Source organism: Eleutherodactylus coqui, chromosome 2 (genome assembly GCF_035609145.1).
Source record: "Eleutherodactylus coqui strain aEleCoq1 chromosome 2, aEleCoq1.hap1, whole genome shotgun sequence".
Lineage (NCBI taxonomy): Eukaryota > Metazoa > Chordata > Amphibia > Anura > Eleutherodactylidae > Eleutherodactylus > Eleutherodactylus coqui.
In genome coordinates, this window is record NC_089838.1 from 226,732,694 (window position 1) to 226,751,811 (window position 19,118).

At 42.8% G+C, this 19,118-nt stretch overlaps 1 protein-coding gene across 5 annotated transcripts in view; it reads left to right on the plus strand.

Moving 5' to 3' along the window:
* The window catches only part of RAB27A (RAB27A, member RAS oncogene family), a 51,956-nt gene that overhangs the window by 12,405 nt on the left and 20,433 nt on the right, over window positions 1-19,118 (plus strand). For 3 of the 5 annotated variants that reach the window (XM_066592568.1, XM_066592572.1, XM_066592570.1), the window contains exon 2: window positions 4,260-4,369. The gene's annotated coding sequence lies outside the window, so the exon portion shown is untranslated. Of the gene's footprint in view, window positions 1-4,256; window positions 4,370-15,039; window positions 15,286-19,118 lie in introns of those variants that run through there. The other 2 variants (XM_066592569.1, XM_066592571.1) reach the window with 2 other exon arrangements.

Genomic DNA, 19,118 nt, shown 5'->3' on the forward strand with positions numbered 1-19,118 from the left:
TGTAAAACCCATCGTTGAATCTCTGGCTTGTCGTTCCGTGTAAACGCTCCTCGCTTCACATAGAGGGTGAAGCACTGAGTGGGAAACTGGCGATTCAGCGGTGAAGTTGGCCAGTCTAAACTCTCTGCACAAGCGTTAACAACCTTAGCGGTGAAGTCCGCACTTGCGCAGTCTTTTAGACGACAGTCAGTCCGTGTAAAAGTGATAATCCTTTGTTTTCTTCTATGCGGCCAAAAAACGAATGCAGGAAACTTCATAGCATGTGAATGAGGGTGGTTTCACAGAGGCGATCGAGATATTACAAGGAAATTGCAGCAAAATCGTGCCTTTTTTTTTTTTTCTTTGTGGTTTTTGAGCATCGGCCCTGCTTTCTCACAAAAACATCACTGCCACTTGTGTCTTTTTTTCGAGCTTTATTCTTTTAGGAGTGGAAATCAACAAGACTTTCTAAGATAGGGCATGCTGTGGATTTTATTTTTTATTTCTATTTTTCCATGCAACATCGCATGTTTGAAAACCTCACAAACGTGAAGGAAACCATTGGTTTCATAATTCTGCGTTTTTACTCTCGCATTGTGCAGACATCTCGCAATTTTATCGCCCGTGTGAAACCACCCCTTGGCAACAAAAAAAAACAAACATTTGCATGTTTGGGATTGTTAGATTTGGTCTGGATTTTGGCACAGAATCTGCCCAGAAATCTGTGTCCCAGTCGATGCCTGTGAATGTGGCCTCATTGTGAAGCGCCCGTTAGTCTGTGACCCATATCTCAGCATCTTGGATCTCTGTGAGTGTGACATGAGGCAGAGGAGGGTACTGGGCCGTGTGCAGTCAGTTATCAGATTCTTGTCTTGCTTACGCTTCTTTATAGGAAACCACAAAACTTGCACGCCGGGCCTGCTGTAGCACTTTAACACTACTTGTTAGCAAAATTAGTTAATGCTAAGCATAAAAAATGTTAAATATATTTTTACAACTTCTTTGCATTGAGCCCTAAATAAATATTTTCCATCCAGAGTTCTTTGGAAACAAAGCAAGACAAAAGACAACTAGTTTAACCCTTAGTGACCAGCCAATTTTGTGCCTTAGGCATCTTTCACCGGGGCGTGGAGATTTTCATCCGGCCGTGTCACGGCCACAGCACGGCCGAAAAATCACGTGATGGTCGAGTGCAGCGACTATACGGGCGGGGGGAGACTGCCTCCTCCACGTCGGCTGTCGGCGAGGGGAGGGACGGGATGAGGCGGGAGCTAGTGTGCTAAACTCCCACTACCTCTTCACCGCTTGTTGGCTGCCAGCAATGGGAGGGGGTGGGAGCTTGGCACACTAGCTCCCTCCCATTGCAGACACCCAGCAATGGGTGCAGTGGGGGAGGTAGTTTAGCAGTCAACATCTTAACTTTAGTCCCTATCGCCCTGCTCTGAAACATTAAATGTCCCTCAGGTCCAGTTCAACAGTTCTTGGCCCAGAAACTCTTGCAGTGGTCACATGCCGCTCATCATTCATGTGGCCATTGCAGCCAGTCGCTGGCCTCAGCAGTCGTATATCTGAACGACTACAATGGACCAGGAACCCATTCAATGGGCAACTATTGCGGGTTTTTTTTTCTTAAACTTTAGCCTATTCCTTCTCCTCCCAGAAACTTTTTGAAAACTCTCAGAAAAACATTTTGAATGGGGACAGATTGGGATAAGAACCAGTGCAAAGGAGACTAATGATCTCTGGCATTCATCCTTAGTCGGTTTTCAGTTTTATAGCTGTTCAGCCAACCATTCTCTCCCAACAACTTCCCCATAAACCCAGCCTTGACAGCCACTACAGATGTAACCCATCGTGTCCTATCTTTGTTTACTTCCATAGTGGGATTCACCCCACATTGTTTGTATAATCCAATTTTTGTACACTTAGTTTTGTTTAATATAGATTTGTGTCTTTTAAACAGTAACTATATAGATTTGTATGCAGAAAGTTTATCACCATTGCAAATTGCAATGTTTCTCTAATTGGCGTTCACCCTAGAAGCTTTTGCACCATTTTTATAGTATAAACACCCTTACAATTGTGCCAGTCATGTATACATTCTGATTTAATAATGCTAGTAACACTCCAGGGCCCATATGATACATCTGTGCAGGACATATCACCATGCCAGATACAGTGATGGCTGCGGTTGTATCTGCTGGCTCATTACCCGATGCTGGTACCTTGCACTGTGACTTATCTCATCCCACTTGGAAGTGGTCTTGGGAAATCTCTGCATTCATGCTTTGCTGTCATCAATGCCTTCTCTGAATGTTACTATTAGTGTCATTAAATGGTTTGGCGTTGGTCATCTTTTCCCACACTTGTCTGCTTTGTTCAGTCCTGTTTCCTAATCTCTTCCTCACTGAGAAAGCATGCAGAGAACAATAACCACGTACAATAGATCTCTCCCCTGACCGCCTTGTCAGGTAAGAATGTACCGCCGGAGTGCGCCCTGACCCTGGGAACATCTATCTGACTGCACCTTGTAGCTCTAGGCTGCCGGCTTTACCCCTACTTGTCACTTCACAGCCACATCGCTGGTTGTCGGCACGTTGGAGAGACTGTTCCTTGGTGGCTTCCTTGTGTACGCTTACATATTTCAGACTCGGTACACTGTGTTTTGGGGAAAGTGCCAGTTGTAATGATGATATGACTGAACCATGTTTGTTGCAGAGCATTTTCTCCTGGCATCTATTGTTCTATTAGGAGATTTAGACTAGCATTTGTTACACTGTGCCTTTTTTTGATGTGCCATGCTAATCTTAGTATCTGGTTTTACGGTGGGAGTCTGTTGTAGGAAATCTTGTTTCTGGTACTCGGTGGTCCCATCCTGCGAGCTGCTTTGTGGCTGACGTATTCTTGCTTGCAGTTAACCAGACCAGAAATTTGATGACCTGGCTTTTTGTATAGACGTATTTTGGTAAAAATTGAATTTTTTTAATTTATTTATTTATTTTTAAGTATTGCCTGTTCTGATGCAAAGCTTTGTGCATGGTGTTCTGTTACATATATTCATGCATATGGGTATATTTTCTGTCCATATTTTTTTACAAACAGCATATAACACCACTGATATCCATTGGTGTATTCAGACATGCATGTTTTACATGTGTGGGGAAAAAATCACAATGTCCCATTTTAGTCCCTATCGCAGACTAAAATCACCCATTAAAGTGAACTGTTCCTTTGCTACATGTGAAATGTAGCAAATGCACAGTTGCATGTGTATCCACTGCTCTCTTTACACATGCTGCTAGGAGACAGTGAGGGGAAAAGGTGACCTCAATGAAGCCGTCTTGTGGGTTTGTTCACGCATGATTAAAAAAAAAAAAATATGGCTGCAACATGAATGTAAAAAGTATGCACGTACATTAAAAAAACCTGCACCAAATGCATGCATACATACATACATACATACACACCCCCACACCTATTTTTGATGAACCAAAATTGCGTACGCCTGTTGCATGAGGCCTGAGGTTACATTCACATAGGCGAGCATGATATTGGGACAAGAAAGCTCACCCAGTATCGCACGGCATGCGCTGTTTGCCTGTCGCATTGAAAACAATGTGTAAGACTCCATTCAAAAGAAAGGAATTCGTTTGCGCAAATTTCATGCTCATGTAAATGTATTCTGTGACTAAATTTGTTCAACCCACTATTTAAAAAGTTAGTTACATAACTCTGGCCATGTAATGTATATAACACTAGAGGACCACGTTTCGGCGTACATTTTTATCCTTTTTTTTTTTTTTTTTCATTATTAGGTACTTTGTTCTCTTTCTTGTAAGGAATGTCAGAGCTCCACTTTCTATGCTTAAAATGTTTAAAATTTTTCTCACTTTGTGTCACATACTTATTAATATTTTTAGGTATATACAAGAAGCTGAAAAAGTGTGTTCTCTCACAAAGTAAGATGGAGCTAATGAGTATTTTATAACCCCTGTATCCAGCGAGTCCAATTTGCTATTGAACTTGTGGCATTGTTAGGGGAGCCGCTTCTTAGCGTAGGCTGGGAGTAGGCTCCACCGGGGAGGAAGAAAGAGCTGTGTTCCTAAGCTTGTCAAAAGAAAATCATTTGATCAGTCAGCAAGACCACATGACAACCAGCTGAGAGGAATTAGATGGTCTTTACAGTGAGAATGCCATTGTGAGCGGCGGTGCACATCCTGCAGACTCTTGCATCAGATGTTCTTTATATGATGTGCTTTTCCTCTTTTTTTTCCCAGCAGCACTGAGTACACATTTTTGGTTGCTGATATGTGACACGAAGGACTTGTGGGCAGCTTCTGTATGTTGGATCCTTCCGGCAGAAGATACAAAGACATTTCCTTCTAACTAGGTATGGCACACTCTAATTTATCTCTTTCTTTCAAGTATCGTGCTGTGCTCCTTACGCCGACACCCAGAACATACGTGGAACTGCTCTGTTTTCTTTTTACAGTCGCGGATTAAAGTAGCTCCCATGTCTAGGATTATCGCTTTAAACTTGGAAGCCCCGCTCAATTACACTAGGACCATAGCAAATTGTATCCAACTTGTAACTGCCTTGTTCATACTACTTTAAAGTATTTCATACATGCTCCATGCAGTTTTTGGGTTTAACCAGATGACCTATGTGATTTTTGCCCATCTGCATCTCTTCTGTAGTGGCCTTTTTTCTTATAAGTTTCTTAAGTCTTTAACTTGTGTGAAATAGTTATTGGATAGGTAAAATCGTAATGTGATGCACAGAGGCCTGCTTTATAGTGGAACTTGAGACGTTCTGCTAGCGATGTTTCACCGTCCTTGAATAACTACTAGTGTTATGTAACTCAATGTTAAAATTAGCATTACGTCATACATGGTTTTTACTGTATAGTGAGAATTGCCACACCTCGCTGTTAAGGTACGAGTTGGCGCTCAAGTGGTTATTTTATGGCATATAATTCATGAGACAATTCTCTCTAATGAAATACTAAACTAAATTGCATACTACACTTTTGATGCAATAAACTAGTAGATGAACTAAAAAATGTCAACTTGTAGTACTTTGTCAGGAAATAGCTGATATATAGATCGGGTGGCTTTCTGTAGCTTTTTTTTTTTTTTTTTTTTTTTTTACTTAGACATGCATTATTTATATTTTTTTCCAGTCCTATGGATAAATCTATGGGAACACACATGAATTGCCACACCTAGAGCATGTTGCATTTTGAAAAGAGGCAACTGACACTAAAAAACAAAGGAATTTCATGCTGACATCTTTGAGGAGGTCCAAAGGCCCCTCCGCCACATAAGACATCAGTGATTTTATAAATGACAAAGACCTGGTATAGCTTTTGCATTGGAGCCCAGGTGTCTCATTTATGCCTCTGAAATTTAGTTCTATTCAACATTTTCTTTTTATTACACTGTTTTTGATTTTTCTTGAAATCCTCTTGTTTAACACGCTCGTACCCCTCTAATCCATTCTCACCTCTGCTGCTCAGTTAATCCATCTCTCCTCTCATTACTCCCTTGCCTCTCCCCTCTTGCCAATTTCTTCACTGGCTAACCATTGTCCAGATAATTCAGTACAAAATTATTGAAGGTGATATACAGTGTCCCCTCCTTACATCTCTGACCTAATCTCCACATACCTCCAAGTATGTAATCTCTGGTCCTCGGAAGACCGCCTCTGCTCTACTTCTTTAATCTGCTCTTCACATAATCCTCTCCAAGAGTTATCCCGTGTGATTAGTAGGCGCCCCTCGATTTGGCTGTCAGGAGGTCGTTTGACACCTTAGTCAGGGCGGTTTCTGTCGTGTGTTGGGGATGGAAGCCAGACTGTAGAGGGTCAAGAAGAGTTATCTGAGAGATGGCTTATAAGGTGAGAGTAAACCAGGCGTTCTAGTAGTTTGGAGATAAAGGGCAGGTTTGAGGTGGGTTCATGGTTGGCAGCAGGGGCGTAACTAAAGACTCAGGGGCCCTGATGCAAAACGTGAGCTGGGGGCCCCCCCGCTATCGGTTTCTGTACCCGTACCCATACCTAAACCATGCGGCACAGAGACATAACTTGAAGCTTCTGGGCCCCAATGCAAAACCTGTAACAGGGCCCCCAACTATAATGCTTTATTCATAGTACTAGGCTCCCTATATGGAGAAGAGAGGCCTTATGGGCCCCCTAAGGCTCCTGGGCCCGGGTGCAACCGCATCCCCTGCATTCTCTATAGTTACGCCCCTGGTTGGCAGCATCAGTCGAGTCAAGAGTCTGTTTCTTTAGCAGCGGTGATATAGCATGTTTGAATGGGGATGGGAAAATGCCAGAGGTCAGAGAAAGATTGAATATAGCGGTGAGGTGGGAGATAACCACCGGAGAAAGGGACTGCAGGAGGTGTGAGGGAAGAGGGTCACTAGCACAGTTGGTGGGGTGAGCAGAGGACAGCAGTCTGGAGACTTTTTCCTCTGTTGTTGGTCTAATTACAGAGAGTGAACAGGAGCTAGATGCAGTACAGATGGCAGGGTATGAGGCGCTTGACTATTTCTATCAGTCCCATTGAAAGGAATGGAGTGACAATGCTATTGCACACTCCGCTCCATTCATTTCAATGAGGCTGACGAAAACTGATCATAGTGATTAGCTCTTTCTGCCCCATTAAAATTAATGGAGCCATAGTTGCACATGACCGCGCCCATCGGTCCGTCCATTGCTATATTAGGGAAATGGGGAGAAGTGATCCTGAATTGCGAAGTCAGAGGAACACAGGTCTCCCATTCTCAGAATTGGTGGGAAGACCCCCTCTGAGCTATCAGTTTTCACCCATCCAGTGGATGTAACTGCATTCACTAACCGGAATAAGCCTTTTTAATAGTCTCTGTAAAAGTATAATATAATGCAATGCTGATATATTGCAGTATATTGTACATGTGATCAGACAATTACTAGTTCAAGTTCCCTATGAAGCCTTAAAGGGGTTGTCCCGCGGCAGCAAGTGGGTCTATACACTTCTGTATGGCCATATTAATGCACTTTGTAATGTACATTGTGCATTAATTATGAGCCATACAGAAGTTATCAAAAGTTATTCACTTACCTGTTCCGTTGCTGGCGTCCTCGTCTCCATGGTTGCCGTCTAATTTTCGCCGTTTAATGGCCAAATTAGACGCGCTTGCGCAGTCCGGGTCTTCTCCTTTTCTCAATGGGGCTCCGTGTAGCTCCGCCCCGTCACGTGCCGATTCCAGCCAATCAGGAGGCTGGAATCGGCAATGGACCGCACAGAAGCCCTGCGGTCCACCGAGGGAGAAGATGCCGGTGGCCATCTTCAGCAGGTAAGTAAGAAGTCACCGGAGCGCGGGGATTCAGGTAAGCGCTGTCCGGTGTTCTTTTTTAACCCCTGCATCGGGGTTGTCTCGTGCCGAACGGGGGGGGGGGGGGGGGGGGGTTGAAAGAAAAAAAAAAACCCGTTTCGGCGCGGGACAACCCCTTTAAAATTTAATCTTAGATTATTTTTTTTTTAAGGCTTTTCAACATTGATGACTCATCTTTCAGTGGCAGTCCTGCCTCTGTTACCAATGAAGGCTGCTGCGATATGTACAGAGTTGTCAGATTGCAATTTTGTATATGTTAACAGCAGGCCGGATATCGCCTGATTGCCAGGGGCCCGAGCGGTGGAGCCTCCCAAACGACTGATGACCTATTCTGAGGATAGATCAGATCAGACCAGCCAACCCCTCCAAATCAGTGTTTCATAGCACTGCCAAAAACCTCTAGGGCTATGCCAAACTTGTATTGCTTTGTTTATATATAGTATGTTACTTTGCAAGATGTTGAGTCCTAAAAATAACTATTTCAGCCACATTCAGCTACAGTCAGTACTTACATGCAAGTTTTGAGGGTTTTCATTCTTTTTAGCATCGGTGTTTCACCATGATATACTTTTTTTTTTTTTTTTGTTTGGTTTTTCTGTATTTTTCTTTGACAACAGACGTCAGAATATTTGGATCGCAGGGCTTTGGCTTGGGAAAGGATTTGCATAGTTTGGTGGTTTGCCAAGATGTCTTTAATGTGGGAACAGTCTGGAGTACTCGGATAATCTATTGTGTCTTGGGTCACTTGTATTTATTCTTCTGTACATGCCAAGCAAAATGTCAACAGCAGCAAAGTACATTTTCCCTTTCCATTGTTTGTAACATTTAGTATTGATAAGTGTCAATTTTGAAATGGGAGAGAGGGAGTGGTGTGGGGAAAAAAAAAAAAAAACACAGTAAAAATTCTACCAAGCAGTTTTTGTTTTGGAACACTTTTACGTAGCGTTATGATGACCGTTCACATGACACATGACTATCACATGACCTATGCTGTTAATTGGTAGCTCTCATGGTGGTGATACTGTAGGTCAAACTTTTGTGGTCTAAGGACCACAATCTGATATTGCACCACTCCCAAAGGCCACATTTAAACTTAAAGCGGTTGTCTGAGTTGTAACTTATTGCATGCAGAAGGGCTTTTACCAATAACATAACAAACACACATATTCACCTCTCCTCCCTCTTTGTGTCCCGTGGTGATGCTCTGGGTCTCCCCCTCACATGTTTATAGGCTGCCCAAGCCTGTTTACGGTACGTGACGGGCACTGCAGCCAATGACAGGTCATCACTGGAATGCTAAGCTGTGTTATTGGCAGCAGTGCTTGTGACATCGTGTAAACCAACACGGGTGCGGAGCACCTGCCCAGGACACAGCAGGAGTGGGGAGAGGTGAGTATACAGCAGATATACAAAATCTACACACCCCTGTTGAAATGAATAATTTCAACTTATTTCCACCATCATTGTGACCTATTTGCATAATTCAATTTAAAGAAAACTAAAATAATGTGGTTGTATAAATATGCACATCCTAAAACTAATACTTATGTGGACGTACCCTTTGACTTTATGACGGCATTCAGTCTTTTTAGGCAGGTGTATCAGCATGGTATTTCTTGATTTTTGTCTATCTTTGCCTACTCTTCCTTGCAAAAGCACTTCAAATCTGTCAGATTGCCAGGACATCTTGTGTGTAGCGCCCTCTGCAGGTCACCCACAGTTCAATAGGATACAGGCCTGGGGTCTGGTTGGCCATTCCCAAACTTTGATCTTAAGATGGAGAAACCATTCTTCTGTTGATTTGGAGATCTGCTTTGGGTTGTCGTGGTGAAATTCCTGTTCATCTTCAGCTTTTCAGCACAGGCCTGAAAGTTTTGTGCCAAAATGGGCTGATATTTGGAATTGTTCATAACTTCTTCCACCTTGACTAAACCCCATTTCCAGCAGCAGAAAAACTGCCCCAAAGCATAATGCTGCCTCAACCATCTTCACTGTGGGTATGGTGTTCATTTGGTGATACACAGTAGTAACGTTGCACCAAACATACCTTTTGGAATTCTTGACAAAGTTCGTTTTGCCTCATCAGACCAGACCACGTTCTCCCACATTTGGCAGACTGGATGTAGGTTTTGTTAAAACCTAGCCGGGCTTCAGTGCCATTTTTATATATTTTTTTTGTCAGTAAAGGCTTCCGTCTTGCCCCTTTCCCCACAGCCCAGACATGTGAAAAATACGGGAGATGGTTGTTACATGCACTACACAACATGTACTGTTGCTGTAGATCTCTTGGAAGCCTCCCGGACCAATTTTCTTCTGGTTTTTTTGATAAATTGTTTTAGACCTGTCCAGTTCTTGGTAATGTCACTGTCAGATTTAATCCCTTCTTGATGACCGTCTTCACTGTGTTCCATGGTATATGTAATGTCTTGGAAATTTTTGGTCCCCTTCTCCTGATACACTTCAACAATCCAATTGCTTTGATGTGTTGTAAGCTCTTTATGGACCAATTAACAGGAGTTTAAATGTGATTGGCTAATTCTGAACACAACCACATCCCCAAGAGGTTGTTCACACTTATGCAACCACATTATTTTAGTTCTTCCTCTCTAAATGATTTCAGTTGGTTTTCCAGTGGAATCGTACAGAACGGGTCACATTCAAGGTAGAAATCAATTTGAAATGACTCCCCTTTTGGCGGATTTCTTAACATGACAAGAACATGGCATTGTAACAGGGGTGTGTAGACTTTTTAGATCAACTGTGCCTTTATCATGCAGAAGGGCTTTTACCAATAAGCTCCAACTTGGACAGCCCCTTTTTAAAGGGCTATTACCATCTGAGCCACATTTATGGCACATCAAAGGTATATGCCTTAAGTGTCTTAAGTGCAGGTCCTACTTCCAGGACTACTTAGATGTAAAGGAGAATGGGGTCCACTTTTTTCCCAGTTGTCACTCCAGAGAGGACGAGGCTATACCTACATGTGACTCTTTGCAGAATACACTATAAACCACAATGTAGAGCAACATGTATAGACAGTCACCTCTTGAGGAGGATTTACATGGGACAATGATCATCTGAATAGTGACTCAAATTAGTTAATCAATTTCACACACAACAGTCATTAGTTTTAGCAAGTGACCAACAATCCTGCATAAAAGCAGTCCCTGAAGCACACACGTCTCTGAGATGTTATCAGCCAGTCAATGAAAGACAATCTCTTGTCTGTTCACACCAGACGATAAGTAATCAGCAATAATTTTTAGAGGCGCTGAAACGGAGCAACTTGTGAACTAATGTTTACTTGTCACCTGGTTGGTGGCCGTGTTTACACTGAGCAACTGACGCTTATGTTCACTTTTTCGAGCAACTATCCGTACCATAGTTAACCCATGCTCACCCTCTCTCATATACTGCTTCCTGGAGTGCCAAACAAAGGTATCCTGATATGAGGGGCCTAGACATTGCTGCACAGTTCACGATCAGGACTTCCCAGTCTCTGAGCGTTTCCCCCTTTTTTTTTGACCTGGATACTACATGTGAGCGGCCACATAAAAGTATGTGCCCAGATGGTTGGGGGCCGTACAGACAGACATTACAGACTGAGTGAGGCCCCTGGGCACCCCCCCCCCCCCCCCCCCCCCTATAGATGCAATTTCGTCTAGGCCTGTAAACTGAGAGCAGCAGGGAACAGAGGAGACCACATCTGGATACAGTGCAAAATTGGTAAAGTAAGTGTATTGAGAAGTCTCATGAACAAGATGAGACTACAGAATTGGATTGCGCAGAGTTTCTCTGTCTTGTAGAAATGTCTACAGCTCCTTCGCAGACCTAGAACTGTATTAAGGCTATTTGTAGGATTTCTTTATGGTACGCCCCGTGGGTCTAAGGTTATTTACTTACTAACCTTACAAGACACTCTCCCAATAAACAATTGGGTGTGCCATGGTAATGTTTAATGCAGGTTTTTTTTCTTCCAGCTGAGGAAGAGGATATAAACGTGCTGCTCAGTTCCTATACAGGTATAGATGTAATGGGATCGGCTGCAGGCCTATGAAGCGTGCAGTTAGTTGTGTGGCTTCTATCCCTTCTGCATGGGGATTTTGTAAGCTGGCATTCTTCTACGGGGTAACTAGTTACAGTAAAGTCTGGGCTCCGTGAGGGGCTTGTCTGTATGCATGTCTTCCACCTTAGCACATAGTGTTTCCCTGAAAATAAGACCCTGTATTATATTAATTTTTTGCCCCAAAGAGGCAGTGTCTTATTTTCGAGGGGTGTCCAAATACTCACCTAGCAGACGTCGTTCAGGTCCCTCTTGCTGCTCTCCAGCAGTCTTCTGTGTAGTCCTCAGTGCTAAGAGAACATTCTCTTCCTGGTAACGGGGCTTGAATATCCCGCCTCCAGCAAGAGATTGCTTGATTGGCTGAAGCCGTGTCCCTAAACCAATCACAGCCATACATTGACTGAAGATCGGGGTAGGTCCTATTTTAGGGGAAACACTGTAGATTAGCTTGGTACAAGGCTGTAGTTGGCAATTCATGGATGTACATGGGGCTCTTACTGTACCTCTGTGCGCTCCATTATGTACCATATGTATGGATGTCTTCTCCCCTGCAGCAGCAGAGGGTGTATTAAGGAGCCGCATCGGACTCTGTAGTTTGTGGATGTTGAACTTGGCATTGCCAGCCATTGATTTCAGGGATTGTACTGTAAAGCATGTTTTCTAGCAATCACACCATGGTTTCCCAAAGAGAGAATGTGATTTGTTGAGGGGTTGCAGCTGCACCCCAAGAAACCAGCTTTCCTCCAGTGGAAGCCACAAGCTGAACATCCTCCGTATCAGAATGTTATTTCCTGCATATTAATAGATATATGCAAATGCTGATCTTTATCTTTACTTGTAATGTTTTTGCAGAGTTTGACACTTTTTGAATAAGTTGATACTTTGTATCTAAACTTCTGATTTTCAGCTCCTTTTTCTGGCGGATGCAGTATTGTCTGTAGGACCCACTATGTAATACACTGTCAGGGCAGGAGACACGTTTAAATGGCCATTACTGTTGTCAGAGATAACATAAAGACATTCTCTACAATGTTTAGATTTATTTTTATTACTCCAGTTTCACTGTATCGTAGTGGTCTTTCTATAAGATGGACCAGAGGATGATGGATTAGAAGGTTCTAGGATTTAGTCATGTCGCTGTATATTTTACCTTTGTGTCCAGATCAAAGAGGAAGGAAATGTCTCACTGAAATAATATTTTTCAGTGTTGGAGAGGAGCAACAAAACTAAAGCCTGTGCAAAAGCCACCTCCATTAACCTCTCATGTGCCATAAAGTGTACGTGATACACCAATACTGTAATGCAGCAATCCTCACCCACTCAGTCATAAATACTTTCTTAGACCTTTTTCTCTATATAACTTTGTTTCGTGAAATAAAAACTTGTTTTTGAAAAGCTGATTTGAGAGCTGAAATCAGAGCCCACAGTGGTCACCACAGAGCTTTCCCAAATCTACCTAATTATGGTGTAGACTATAACCACATAATGGAATCATAAGGCTGCTTTCACACCTGTGTTAGCTCTCGGTTGAGGGTTTCCGTTTTTCTGCTCCATTTTTGGAGAAGGAAATCTGAAGTTCATCCCCCCCCCCCCCCCCCATTGACTTTAATGGTGGTTCAAAAAAAAAAATATATAAAAAAAGGAAAGACTTCCATTTGCAGACTATCTATATTCTCCCATCAAGAGAAGAGCGGAGAGATGGAAACCCTGACCTGAGCCCTAAGGCAGGTGTGATGGCAGCCGGACTCCAGCTTATATTTACTACCTCTTCTTTATAAAGCCGCAGTGTTTCGGTAGTCTGGAGTATCGTTGCCCAGTCTGGGTGGTATCACAGGATGCGCTCCCACATTATGTACTGATCTGCCTTTCTGCAGGCTTCAGTACACTTTTAGCACAGAACTCCAATACCAAATTGAAGATCATGTGAGAGGCTGGTAATGAGGAGGAGGATGAATGCTCACATTGTTGGTTTATCTGCTGTAGTTTATGCAGCGGTTGGTGATTGTGAGAGCGGCTCTAATAGACTACAGTAGGGAGTCTCCGTGACTTACAACCTATACCACATACTGTATATCTACTGAGCTGCAAATAACTGGCAGCAAATGTAACTTTTAGGGCGGTTTCACAAATGGAGTAAAAACACAGCATGTTTCTTCTTGTTTTCAAAAAATGTTGCAGATGTTAGCCCAAACTAATGGGGGGAATATTGCCTTATCTTTTGTGGAGGTTTTTCTAAACTTTTTCTTTTTTTTTTTTTCTTTGGACCCACTCACATTTAGTTTTCTTTTGCAATGGTGTGTTTCCCCTTCTCCATAAGCCTTAACCTGACAGTGTATTTTTTAAAATATATTCACGTAAATTTTTATCAAGCTAGGAAATGCACAGACTTCTTAGAAACAGTTGTAGAAAATGCATACAGCCCCATCCTTAGGACTCATGTATACTATCTTGTACAACATAGCTCTAACTTGGCACAGGAGTCTTAGGTTGCCTACTGCATCTTTTATGTATCACAAAAAAAAGTCCTGCCACAGTCAAGTGGACGTGATGCAAAAGGTACTCCTGTCTACAAGCAACTTGCTGTACAGAGGTGCCACACAGCGTGCCTTTGGCTATGCAATGCTACATGAATGAGGCCTTGAGGTGCTTTTGGACAACATGTAAAAATGAAGAAATGTTCAACCAAGCGAAAGGAAATCATCATTTGGTCTAAACGCAAAATCATCATTGGCTCATCTGCTTATCGTTTGGTTTAAACAGCAATTGTTCAGTCCCTCTAATTCACTTATAGTGAATGTGAAAGGCTGTATGATTCCGGTTTGAACGAGCCATCGATGTATCTACCTGTCTGACATCAGTGCTAGCTTGTTTACTCATTCAAATGATCTGCTTGTCTAAAAGGACCCTAGGGTGTGCCCTAAAGCATTTCACTTAACTATTAGAATAATGCCATCTGCTATTTTGTTTGTGTTCACTTTAGTAAGCAGACAGCTCTGTTCTTACTGCAGTGACCAGGCTTTGTATTGGAGACTAAGTTCTCATTGAAATAAATGAGAACTTGGCCTGCAGTACCAACTCTGACCTCTGCAATTGGAACAGAGCTGTCTGCTTCCTAGAGAAATCTGCTCGGGATAATGGCGCACCTGCTCAGTGGAGGTCTCCAGGCGGAAGACTCCTGCTGATCTACTATTGATGACCTGTCCTGAGGTCCTCAATAGTAGATTAATAGTTTACCACTGGACAACCCTTTTTAACGCTAAAAAATGTTTTTCATGGGTCGACCCCTTTTAATACAATGAAACCTAGCAAAAGGCTAATCCTAGTAAATGAATGTGTTCTCTGAGAAACAGAGTAGCAAGTTTACTTAAGCTAACAAACGTTTCCTGCTGAGACTCTTTTGTGTTTGCACAACTTGTACAAACAACTGCAGAAGATCCTATCAATTCTTGGGGCACATGCCAAGCTGGCAGTACCTGCTTTGTAAAGAAACAAAATCCTTCTCTCAGTGTTTGCAGTCCTTTCCTCCTAAAGCATATATCCCTTGAAGAAGCAAATTCCAAATGGAGCATCCTCTCCTACTCTTAAGACTTCCTCAAGACGGGTCTCCATTTGGATGGAGGGTGCACTCCTCACCTCCCTTCCATGAGCGGTGTTGAGCCAGTCATCCTGACAGCTATACAGCTGGGCTTGCCTGTAAGCTCAGACATTGGGCACACCTTCCGCTCACACTGACATTAGTGCAAGCAGGTGACACGTAGGCTTCATGATTGTGTGCTAAACAGGTGGAGCGAGGAAGCACATCTACTGAACATCCACCTCACAGGATTACACTAACTGGGACTTTCCTTCCCTGATCCATAGTGGAGGTGAGTGTCTGCTCTGTTCTAGATGTGATGTTACATGGCGCAAATTGGGATCCTCTAGTTCATTGTGTATCTGGACATTGATTCTTTCATTGGAGATCTGCATTCTTTTTTCCCCTCCCTTGTTCCTTCCACCCTGCTCAGTTTAAAGTGGAAGTAGACCATGATGTGCATCAGTGCCCTCTGCAAACAGCCTGACCTCATAGAAGCTCCTTCTCTTTATGTAGCAAAACGTTGATCGCCTGCTAGCGCAAAAAAAAAAAAAAATAAAATAAACCACATACTTGGTAATTAAGAGAACCTCTAGTGTGTTAACAGGGTATACAGAATTTTATAGTGTAAGGTGTAAAAAAAAAAAAAACATAGTTGTAGCATGTGTGTTTTTTTTTTTTTTTTCCCCCCCCTCTGCCCTTTCAATGGGGTTTTTGAGGACTTAAAAAATAGTTATACAGTGTTAAAATAAAGAAATGAATACTCTTCTATCCTGGCAGATCACTATCTAGAGCTGGGTGGTTGGCTTGTGTTGTACATTGAGCACATGACCGCTCAGCTAGTCACAGGCTTTATCGGCCATAGAAGAATCGCCACTGGAACTTGTGAGGAGCTGAGTGGTCTCGGAAAACCCCCTTAATGACTGGCTTCAAATTTACTATTCTGCACATATATTCTCACACCCACAGACCTACAATAAGTAGTGTAGAACTAGGTCACCATGACTTAACTAATTTTATGTCATTCTGATATCTTGGTGGCCGTCTCAAAGTAACTCTGTGGTATTGAAAAATAGACACATTCAATTCATGACTGATAAGACACCAAACCAATGTAAGAATTTGTTGCGTGTATGAATTGAAACTAAAGTAGTAGTGAAAGAAACACTCCAGATGTGGGTAGTGCGAAAATGTAAAGGTCATAGCTACCAAACACGTAAATGCAAGGCTGTTACTCATTAATAACCTCATTTTCCATTTGTTATGCAGCTTTAATATGGTAGTGCAAGACCAATCATATATGTGGTAGTGTACGTGACTTTTCAGAAGACATTGCTGTTTGTTTACATGAGGAAGAACACTATTGCTGGACATTTTATATGACTTGTATTCTGTATATTCTGCGGAATGTACAGCTGATTGTCAGTTCTCTCAGAGCTGGTGGGAGTAGCCTGACTGCTGTGTTCTATACCCTGTGGAGAGAACTGCAGATTCTGCTCTATAACAATCTGTAACACAGAGAGGTAATCTCATCATGGAGGACAATGCAGCAGTACTCAGCAATGGAGATTTGATTTTAGTAGATAAGCACAGTAAACCGGTTAGCTGCAGACAGTGTATGTGAGTGTCTGCTCCCCCCCCTCCCCTTTGATCTCATAGACTTCAATGAGCATGGTAACACCTCTTCTCTGCTTTCTGTTCTGCCGCTGTCTTTCAGATCTCAAGTAACAGATTTAACAATAGGCATTAGACAGCAAGATAGAAGGGAGAACCCTAGTGGGCAGCACTTTAGAATAACTTTTCAGCACAAAAAATTTTTTTTAGGATAATTAGATGGCATGTCTGCCAGTTATTACGCTGGCTACCATACAAGCACAAATTTTTTTTTTTTTTGAAAAGTTAGTGACCCTTTAATCTTGTCCCCTTTGATTTTCTAATACGGATATTTGACCAGTCTGTTTTGTCCAATTTTGTTAGGAATTTTACAAAACCCTTATGTCGGGTACAAGTGACTATGAGATAAAACGCGTGGCTTTGAGCTTGTGGAATTCTATGAATATATGGTGGTTACATTTTTTTGGAGTTAAATGTGGACTGTTAATGTGGTTAATATCCTGCAAACAGTAATTGAACTCCACTTTAGCAGAGCTGTAAATGAGCGGCATACCTATAATTCTGAGGCTAAACAGCTTATTTTGAAGCCATTAACTTCAAAGTTATTTGGAATAGTTTTTTAAGCTGCATTTTATTAGTAGTTTAACTTGCTTTGTGACTTTAGGTTAAACATTAACTATCTCTGAAAGTCTTACTTTTTTTTTCTCATGCATGTATTCATGTTCAGATTAGAAAAATTTGGGAAGGGCTGAACTAGACTGACACAAGGTCTTTTGAGCAATAATCATTGTGTCTAAATGCACGGCCATCGTACACTGTTCGGGGATTTCTAGCAAGCTAGAAATCGCTGATGACAGCGCTGCACGCTGATTTTTCTCAGTGAGTGGCGCTAATGGTGTTCTTTCTCATTCTTTTACATATACAAAACAGCTGCTTTGTTCTTGGCGCTCCGCCTGCATTGACTCTTAAGTAGCTAATTGGCTACTTAGAGTTATGCAAAGATGATCGCTCAAAACTGTCACTCAAACTGTCATTTAAGCAATTTATCTTTCAGTGTAAATGGGCCTTTAGATGAGTGTATTTGGGCTTTTCAAATATTGATAGTATAGTACTTATAGTACAGTTGACATGTCGCTGTCGATTGCCCTGTGAAAATATCACACTTCACATTTTAAAGTATAAATTGCTCAGTAACTAAGCAGAAAATAATGCTGTCCTAAAAAAACTGCAGTTAGCTGAAGATTTGGTACATTGACACATAAGCAATCGGGGAGACTTTCTGAATTGGTGAATGGGAAACGTGGAGTAGTTACCTAAAGCGAAGAGTCCAGTTACGAATTTCTTTTTTTCCCAGTCTTCTCCACAACAGCACCACCTGAGAGAGCCTCCTCCTGATAGGACAGGAACACACCTAGAGGTTAAAAGCTCCCCCCACTGCCACCTTCCTCATTGTTCTTTCTGTCCTGCCAAGAGTCAGGATCACAGAGAGGTGCTGGTGGAGACACCAGCAAAAAAGAAAAGAAGCTTACAATGGATCGGAGGGCAGTGGTTGTCAGCCTGTCCTCCCTTCCTGAGGATCGACTCCTGAGATGCCACATAATGTGGTTTTCCCAGGCCAGATTCCTCCCACGGCGGCCCATCGGGGGTTCAAAGTGGGGGGCCATGGCTTCCTCCTCCGTTTGGGGAGCGGGCTCCTGCAGTCCTGGATACGGGCCGGGTGCGGCACTCTCGGGCTTCCTTAAGCGCGGAGCGGAGGGCGTCGTCACGCCTGCAGCCGCAGCCTCCTGTGAGGGTCAGTAGGTTCTTGACAGCGGCAGACAGGTTGAGGCTAAGAACCACAAATCTATTCCCTGACTGGAACCTAAATTGGGTCCATCGCTCCCAATAAGAATACTAACAAAGTCGTCTTAGTGGCTATCACTTTGGCCAAGCGGGTTAGTGAATTACAGGCTCTATCTATCCGCCACCCCTTTCTTAGTCACCAGTACTAAAATGTTGGTTAAATCGGACCCAGCTTTTATGCCCAAGGTAGTGTCACCTTTTCATAGGGCGCAGGATTTAGTGATTCCCTCGTTTAATAACCCTAGGGACACTCGGGAAAGATTTCAACTGTCTGCACATTAGGAGAGCAGTCCTGTGATATATCGATGCCACGAGTCAGTGGAGATGGGACGACAATTTGTTCATCCAATTTTTCGGCCCAAATAAGGGAACGAAAGCGGCAAAGCGTTCCATAGCCAGATGGATCCGCCTGGCTATTACAGAAGCCTATAAAGCATTGGATAAAGGGGTCCCCTTGGAACTTAAAGCCCACTCCACAAGGGCAGTAGCCTCTTCGTGGGCTGAACATAGTTCAGCTTCCGTAGACCAAATATGTAAGGCCGCAGTATGGAAAAGGCCGCATACTTTCATTAAGCATTACAGGGTAGCGTGCGGTTGGATGAGGATTTGACCTTTGGCCGTAAGGTCCTCTCGGCGGTGATCCCATCCTGAAAAATTATTTTAGCTGGT